Source organism: Nannospalax galili, unplaced genomic scaffold, assembly GCF_000622305.1.
Source record: "Nannospalax galili isolate Female #2095 unplaced genomic scaffold, S.galili_v1.0 scaffold618, whole genome shotgun sequence".
In the NCBI taxonomy this organism is placed as follows: domain Eukaryota; kingdom Metazoa; phylum Chordata; class Mammalia; order Rodentia; family Spalacidae; genus Nannospalax; species Nannospalax galili.
Window position 1 is genome coordinate 503738 of NW_008341873.1, and position 9759 is coordinate 513496.

The window sequence follows — 9759 nt, forward strand, 5'->3', positions numbered from 1 at the left end:
ACTAAATGATCAATCAATCATTCCTTGCATCTAGTTGTCATGTCTCTAATATTCTTTAACTCTTTGGACTTTGACATTTTTGAAGGGTGTCAACAGTTGCTTAGCAATCTCACCATGGATACATGGATATGATTGTACCTCGTGTTTCAGGATTTGGTTTATATGAGAGTTGTTTTTTTTTTTTTTTTTTTTTTTTTTTTTTTTTTTTTGCCTAGAAACCTAGTGGGAAATGACCTATTCTTACATGTTTAGTAACTGATTTCCTTCCTTCCTTCCTTCCTTCCTTCCTTCCTTCCTTCCTCTTCACCTGTTATTAAAACCTACATGCCACCCTTCCACAGCCCAGATTCCCATTACGATCAGGTTTGTGTCTGGCTTCGTTTTTTGGTGTTTGTTTTTATGTGGTTTTTTTTTTTTTTTTTTTTTTTTTTTTTTTTCCTCCTCAGGGAGGAAAAGAAAATCACAGCGGTGAGAAGGTGATCCTTCTGTTAGAGAACACTCTGTCCCAATAATAGTAGCATTAGCTTTGATCTCTGGAGAGAGCCAACAGCCACTTTGTGAAGGCTGCCCTCTGCTGTGAATCTCCAGCACTGCAGCTGTATACCCCTGCTGACACACAACTGACAAGGAGCCCCTGCCTTGAAATACAAACTGACGCTTTCTGGGTTGTATGACCAAGAAAAGTCATTTGACCTTATTAACTTCAATTTCCTCGCCTGTAGAACAGGTATGGCAGAGGCCGTCCTGCTTCCCTCACAATGTAGCTGATTGTGAAAGTCTTAGAAAGTTGGTCCTGTGTTATTCAAGCTGTTGTCGATGCTGGCTGCTCTGACTTTTCTATGTGCCCAGCCTGATGGTCCCCAGAGTACCAAAGCTGCTCGTCAGGACTCCCATTCACTGCCTGCCAACCCTCCAGTGGGTTTGGGTTCTGTGGCACCATGTCAGAAGCTGCATCCTTGCTTAGACATCCATGAACAACAGGCCACTGCTTGGAAACTTTCAGTTTTTCTGCCCCAGTGGGACCACCATTGTACTGTGCACCAGTGATTACACCCTTGGTCCACTGGGTTATAACCACATTGCTGTTCTCAGGGCTCTTACCACCTGAGACCCTCTGATACCCACTAAACCCTAGATGAACCTGTCCTCTTAACAAGCTTTGGCTTCAGAATTTTCAATGGTACTAAGTCAAGAAGTCAGTTTTCAAGATGAATGAAGACTCTGTTTTCATCCAGACTTTAGATTTCTGTCGACATTTTCTTTACACCCTTCTTAGATGCTCCATAATTCCTCTTCATTAGCCTTCTTTCCTACTTATAATAAATGTTTATTGAACACCAACTATACTTTAGGCACTGTATTGGACTACATGGAGAAAAGGAGGTACAACTTGCCTCATAAAGCTTATATAACTTGCCTTTAATCCCAGCACTCAGAGGCAGAGGTGGGCAGATCTCTGCGAGACTAAGGCCAGCTTGGTTTACCCAGTAAGTTCCAAGCTAGCCAGGACTACATAGTGAGACCCTGTCTCAAAAAAGAAAAAGAAGCAAATAATAAAAAAACAAAAACAAAAAAGCTTATATAGTTGATGGGTTCACAGAAGCGGGCAGAGCAGAGATTTCGTAACAAATGAGATGCTGGGGCCTTCTGAGGCACGTGTTTCTGTCCTACTGTGCTTCTTGGCCATGCTTACTACCTCCCAGGTGTCCCAACGTGATCATTGTTCTATATTTATGTAGTACTCTCTCAGGACACCAAAGAGATATACTTTGTAGGCTCCAAGGAGCTCAGAGAAGAAGAAATAGATTTTTTTTTAATGGAAACATTCCTCAGGAAAGAGAAAACTGTTTTTTTTTTTAGGGGGAGGGGGTTCTTAAATTGGCGTTTGATTTTTAACTGAAATATACCTTCAGAACAGAAGCATCTGTAGCAGTGAACTTGAGTCATCTTTATCTGGGCCCTTCTTATTTCTTGGGACCTTGGGATTCTTGAGAATTGGTGACCACACCTTGGGATTATGACATGTTCAGAGGAAGGAGTCTTACACACAGTGGGCGATCAGTTATAGCACCAAATCAGACTACTGAGAGGTCAATTTGGCAGGGTGGGAAAGCAACCTAGGCAGTAGACTGGCTGAAGCCTGCTCCGTATCAGAAGAAAGCCACCTCTCCATATGTGAGAGTTCTGGGTCTGTCTGATTCAGTCTGCCTCAGAGGAGCATCTTCTGAGAAAATGACATAGGGAAAATGACATGCATTTGTGTTAAGATGCTCTATTCATGAATAGACGTTTGGATATATTTGAACCAAAAAAAGAGGAATGGTATGTTGTAGATATGCAGTGTTCCTTCAAAAGACTCAAGTGTTGAAGATGTAGCCCCAAGTTGCTCTCAGAAGTAGGTCATTGAGGGCAATCCTTTGAAAAGTATACCTTGTCTCTAGACAAGTATACCTTGTCTCTAGTATACCTTGTCTCTCTGCTTCCTGGCTACCATGAAGTGAGTAGCTTTCTTCCTTCATGCCCTTCTTCTGTGATTTTGGTCTCCCATGGAAGCAGCAATAATAGACCCAGAAACCAGAGTGCAGCTTCTGAAACCATGAACATACACAAATCTTTCCTTTCTTATTTTTTGTTTTATCTATTTATTTTATGAGTGCTTTGCCTGCATGTATGTATGTGCACCACGTGTGTACCTAGTGCCTTGGGAGGCCAGGAAAGGGCTTTGGAACCCCTGAAACCACAGATGGTTGTTAGCCACCATTATGGGTGTTGGGAACTAAACCCAGGTCCTCTGCAAGAGCAGTCAGAGCTCTTAACTGCTGAGCCATCTCTCCACCCCTTTCTTTCTTTAAATAGTTTCTCTCAGGTATTTTTGTCTGTGACAAAAACCTGACAGACACAAGGAGTCACTTTCTAATGTAATTTTACAGTGATACAAGTTTTTTAGGCAGTGACAGATTCATTTCCAACTGCTTAGGGCATATTTATGGCCCAGTTCTGATTAAACACCTTTGATCAGGATCTGTGTTGGGTTTAATGAGATTCATACCTTCCCTGCTTCCTCATCCATGTGTACACAAATGATATGAGAAAATGTAAATGGAACACGCACACACAGAATCCCTATTTCTCAAAGAATAAGTGGGTACGTAATGTTATAGGTTATCCTGCTGTGGAAGACGTTGATGGCTACTTTATTTTGTTTTGTTGGAGGTGTTGAACATAGAGAGCTAAGCTGTCTTCCACTGAACCACACCTCCAGCCTTCGACAGTTATTTGGGAAAGTATAGAAAATTCCATGAGAGTAGAGATTATTATGCTTTCTTGTTCATTATTATATCCCCGGACTCTAATGCTATATCTGGCACATAGCAGGCATATGGATTAGCTGCATGGGAAACCCACCCTGATCTACTTTAATCTAGTATGGTGGCACAACTTCCCTCAGGGACTGACAAAACAGTTTTGTTTTTTTCTCCAGATAGTATCCCCTAGGTAATAGTTTAAAATTACACTGTAGTTTCTAACTTTACTTTCACTGGTGAGTAATTCACAGAGTCATTTAGTCTCTCAAAACAGTTTAAGCAGGCAATTGATAGTCATATTGAAGGCATTTCAGCTATTTCCCAAGGTGTTCTTGACTAACAATGTCAACACAATCATCATAACTAGCACCAAGATATTTGGGAATGTACAAAAATGAAGAAAGAACGAAATACCCCAAATTCCTTAGCTATAATTATAAAAACGGGTACTAACTTGTATTTTGCCAAAGTCCTGAAATTGCTTTCTGGAGCAGGTGAGCCAATAGTATAAGAAACCAAAGGAAGAGGAAATAAGAAAGACAAAAGAAACGTATAATAGAAAAACTAGCTTGTCTGTCCTGAGCCTGGGAGGGCAGCACATTCCTGGACTGTTCACAACATTTATTCCTCTGCCATCTGTTTCCCTGGTCCCCACACATCCTGTTAGAGCAGTGCTGTCCTGGTAACAGGAATCCCTGCTGCTGCCTTCTTATCTTATTGGCTTCCTGTGTAATTTCTGCCAGAGTTGTCTTAGCCTGTGAGTGGCAGGGCGGCTTGCCTTGCTCTCTGGTTCTAGAGGTTGAAAATCCACATTGCTAATGAGGCTCTTCTGTAGCTTTTGAAAGCTGTGATGCCTGGAGCCCTGTGCTGAGTGGGTCACATTATCTCACTGAATTGCCTTTGCAGGCATTGCAGATTTGGGATTTTGTTGTTGTGATTATAGTGACTGTTGTTGCTGTTTGGTTTGATTTCCTCTCATTTTGTCGACAAGGAATGAGTCCAGAAAAGTGAATGGGTTGGCCTTTCATACAGCTCAGAAGTGGCAGAGCTGGAGGGTGAAGTCAGGCTGCCTCAGTAGCCTGTGCCTCAGCCCTCCACATCTTCCCTAGCAGCAGCCCCGGTCTTGTTCCCCCTCTATTTCCTTCCCTCCCTGTTATCTGGGTTGCTGTCCTGTTCAAGATGGACATCTTGCCATATGCTATTTTATAGTCTTCATTCTGCTTTTCAAATCCCTTTACCATTTCCATCTGCACCATTCCTCAACCACCTTCCACAGCCCACAAGCCCAAGTGCTAGTCCAAGGCTAGCCTCTGCTTAGCCTCCTATACCCAGCCCAGGCCTTGCAGCGAGGTTACCTCCCAACACTTCCTCCCACGTTCTCTTTCCCTACCCTCCTCTATTTTCACACCCTTCCCTAAATCCCCCAGCCCTCCTGGCTCTGCCAGGCCCAGGGCAACCTCCTTGTCCCTTCCCTGCAGCCTCTCAGCCCACCCAGGCCTCAGCACCTGCTCCTTCTGTGGGGCAGAACACTGCTTCTCTGGCCTGGGCGGCCTGAAACCCTTACCACCACTGGCTCCACTATTTAATTCTAATTCACTGATCTATGCTTAGGCCTTCCCTTGACTTTCAGTTCTGTGCACCTGAGCTAACATAGTGACATGGTTGCCCAGATCTGAATTGTCTAGGTTTGTACCCCAGTTCAGCTGTCTCCTTCCTACCTGTGATCTGAACGAGTGGGGCTCCTTTGTGGATTTTGAAAGCTACTTAGCTCTTCAGGCTCTGTTTTTTCACTTGTGAAGTAGTTGTACTACTACCTTTAATCATTTGCTGACTATTGTGGCCAGCCTTTTCTAGTCACTGGGTATAAAACGAAGTGCTTACCATCCAGGAGCTTATGTTCCAATGCAGAGTTAGAGACAGGTCATGAAGTAGGTGTGCAGCATGTCCAAGGTGATAAGTGCTGTGGAGGAGAACAAAGTGGGTGGGCGAGAAACTGTGGCTTTAAATAGCTTCCTGTTAAGTGACGCTGGAAAACAGGCCCACAGCATTCTGTAATGATTAAATAAGCCAATGAGTGTAAGCACTTAAAACAGCACTTAGAACCTAGTAAGTGCTAGACAATTATTGGATATTAGGCATTGCCAATGGATACGAGATGGTTTGTAAACAGAAAAGTACCAATTAAATTTTTAAAGAGACAGGGACTGATTAATTTATTGTTATAATTGTATTTTCTGTGGGTTGTCCATGGGAAAATGACTTTGCTAATCAGTTCATAAGGATCATCTTTTCTGGTCATTTCTCCCCCTCTGCTATTAAGTCCATCTGCTTTTAACTCTCCAAATATGTGAAAGGTACACACTTCTATCACTCCATTATTCCAAGATCTCAGGTTTTTCCTAGTGTCTTTTTTTTTTTTTATTTTAAGGATTATATGACTACTTGAAAGTACAATAAAACCTAAAACATAACCTGTATTACATAATGGGCCTTTGCAATGTATAAAGGAAATTCAGGCAAATGCTGACAAATCACTCCTTTAAAACTAGAGTTGACTCCACGCTCAGAACATCCTCATGTAAATACAGCTGAATATGAACCATAAGTTCATCCCCTAATTTCTGCAGAAATTAGTAAAAACACCAAAAGACAAATGTTTTTATATGCTCAGCAATACTGACATAAAATGTGGACTTTCGAAGCTGGGCGTGGTGGTGCACGTCTTTAATCCTAGCACTTGGGAGGCAGAGGTAGGCCAATCTCTGTGAGTTCAAGGCCGGCCTGGTCTACATAGTGAGTTCCAGGCCAGCTGGGGCTACTGGGAGACCCTGTCTCAAAAAGATCCCCCCCCAAAAAAGTGAGCTTTCCCACAGCAAGCAATTCTCAAGTCCTCTACAGATAGCAACTGGGTTTTCTACGATTTAACTCAGTTCTGTCACTATCCACAGGTTAAGGGCTCAGCCTCACAAGACTGTCTCTGAATTCAGATGCCAATCACAAGTCCCAAGTTTCTCAAATTTTGCCTGACCAGCTCTAAATCAGGGCTTCCCATACTCCCTTCCCCTGGTTCAGTAATCTGCTAAAATGGCCCTCAGGGGCAGCTCAGGGAACCACTGTGCTTACTACCATTGCTTGATTAGACTGAGGATACAACAGACAGTCAGTTGAAAGGAGACAGAGATAGAGCAAGGCATGCAGCTGGGCTTCTGCGCTTTTCCTGGGCACTCGCCCTCCTGGAACCTGGGCATGCCCACCAAGTTGGATTGCTAAATCAACTGCTTTCAGAGTCTCATGGTAGTTTCGTTACACTGGAATGATTGGCTGAATCAGTGACCACTAGTGATTGAACTCAATCTCCTACCCCTCCCAGAAGCTAGGGGTAGGGCTGAAAGTTGTAAGCTTCTAACCCTGTGGTCTGTTCCTTTGGTGATTAGATTCCCCTCTGGATGCATCTAGTTCTCCCTTCTCAAACCAGTTCACCTTATGAACATATAAGAAGACATATTTACGTCTCTAGAGATCCCAAGGGTCTTATAAATGTCAGATACAGAACAAAGACCAAGTGTTACAGTAAACGATGTCTTTAGCAGCCTGATCACCCCCCAAAACTACAAGTGTTTTAGGAACACTAGGAACTGGGGCAGAGACCAAATAGCATATCTCTTATGTCACAAGTATGCATGAGGCAACTGGACCTTCTGATTATCTACTTGGAGGTTTTTGGTACATAAGTCTGCATTCCTTTATTGAGACTTCCCCGGAAACCCTACTTAGAATCCTTCGAAGTTCAGAGATGAGTCCCAGAGCATATATCTTATGTCACAAGTACCTATGAGGCAATTGAACCTTCTAATTATATTCTACTTCTTGGAGGTTTTCCTCCAATACTGAGAGGCCTTTGGTGCGTAGGTATGCCATCCTTAAGACTTCCCCAGAGATCCTACTTAGAATCCTTCAAAGTTCAGAGTCCTAGACTTTCTCCTGCAGAGGCTAGAAGCAGAGCTTTCTTGATTTCATTCGGGTGACTCTTAAGGGTGCCAGGAGAGAGCTGGGGGAGGGGGATCTTGGGTAGGTACCTTTAATTTCTCTTTAGAGACAACTCTTAGATACAGATGGTGGCCAAGGAAGTTTCAAAAAGATTGGTAGTATGCAACAAGCTGCCTGTCTACCATGAAGACCAGGACCCCCAGAGACTACAAAAGGGGTTGGGGTGCAGCTCAGGAGTAGAGTACTTACCTAACATGCCTGAGGATCTGGGCTCAGTCCCTGGCACTGAAGAGAAAAAGAAAAAACAAAAACACACTAACTTAAAAACTATAGGGGCCTGTCTTTCAATACACAGATACTGGATGGAGAAATGTTAGGACAATTTGAAAAGTGACCAAGGGTCTTAGCAGTAGGCTGCTCCATGCACGCACCAACAATGCCCCTATCTGTGAGAATGCTAATAATATCCACCACCAAATAAAAATTGGCATCTACTGAGCCAATGTTTTGATGTGTTAGATAAGTGTGCTAAGTACTTCACACCTTATAATCCTTATAATAATCCAATAATGGGGGTAGGGGTAAATAGAAGCACAGTATAATATATCTGCATGAAACTGAAAATGTTACAATAAAATCTACCATTATATGCCAACTAAAATAATTAACGAAAACAGAAAAAAATCAGTAAGATAGATCCTATTATTATTTTTAAAATATTTTATTTATTATTTTTATTTTAATTTATGTGCATAAGTGTATTGCCTACATGTATGTAAGTGTACCCATGTCTCACAATCCTCAGAGAAGTCAGAAGAGGGCATCCAATTCCCTGAAACTGGAGTTATGGACAGTTGTTAGCCATCACGTGGGTGCTAGGAATTAAACCCAGGTGCTCTGCAAGAGCAACCAGTGCTCTTAATCGAAAAGTTTCACCTGAGATCACCCAGCTAGTGAACATCGGAGATGGAATTTCAACAGGTGATCTGCTTCTGCATCTGTATCTAACCACTTGTGCCACTTACAAAGGGGCAGCTTCTAATTCTCCCTAGAGGTGGCAGCTATGGAACGTCTGGGAAGGTGCCATGTTCTTGAGGACAGTTGAGCAGAACAAGAGTAGAGACGAAGATAGGAAGGGCGAGGGCCCATGTGGGCAAAGGCGCTAGAAAACAGAGGCTGAGATTCGTGCCATGCGGTATTCGGTTGGAGAACACAGTTGGGTGTTGACAAAGCTAAGGTTGGAGCTTCAAGCAGGGACCTGATTGGTTAGGGCCTTTGATGTCTTGTTACAAAGTGTGGGGTTTTTTCTCCTGAAAGTCAGAGGAAGTTATCTCTGACAGACACCTTGTGGTTGCTTGTCATAAACCAGTTACCTCTCACCCTTGACTCCTTGACCAGCAGAACTTTTTTTCCGGGCCAGGAATTCTACACCACCCTTGGCACTTGCTTCTCAGAGGCAACCATGGAGGTCCAGTCCCCTTGCCCATGGTTTAGGAAGTGGTATTAGCAACTATAACACACAAGTCACACAGGCAATTTGCTGAGTCCTTGGAAAAGGTCTCTTTATTGTTGTAGACACACAGGGACAAACTGTCCTTCTTCCTGCTAGGCACTGTGGTGTCTGGATGCTGTAGCCACTGTGTAACTCTGACAGGACCTGGCCTGGGAATGCCAGAGCTGAAAGCAGGAAGGACTTGGGTCCCTGGTTATGGCACCATTGATTGCCTCCTGGGAGTAAGCATCCCCAGGTTACTTGTCAAGTGAGATAGTAAGTGTCTTCATGGATGGGCCAGCTCTCTGGACTTTCTGTTACTTGGGAGTCAAAAGCATCCCAACCAATCTATCATCCATACATTATTAGCCTGCTCTAAAGATTCCTCTAGGAGGAAAGAAAGGTAAAACAAGGGGAAAAGCTAGCAGAAGGAACACAGGAGGTAGTTCTGTCTTCTCCTGGGGCCAACAGTCATCTGAGCCCTTCTTTTTTCTCCCACTCTTGAAGGAATTACTGCCTGGGACATGGTGAGGGCAAAGTACGCAAAAATGTGCAAAGTCTAGCTAGTATAGCTATGCAAAAGTCCTGATTGCATTTCTTTTCTGTTGCCATCAGAGCTGGGAAGACCTGGTTTCAAGCAGCTTTGGTCTGGTTGGGAGTGAAGACAAGCAGCTTATTTAACATGCATAAAAATGGTCTTATTGCTTATTTGTTGATCACCTTTTGTTAGAAAGTAACCTAGAATAAGCACTACCGTCTGGAGGCGAGGCTTAGTGGCAGAGCACTTACATACCATTTTTGAGGGCCTGGGTTTGGTCACCAGCATTATTTTGTTTTATGTGTATGAGTGTTTTGCCTGCATGTATGTAAGTGCACCCATGTCATGCAGTGCCCCCAGAGGTCAGAAGAGGGCATCAGATCCTCTAGAACTGGATGGTTGCTAGCTGCCATAAGGGTGCTAAGAACTGAATCTAG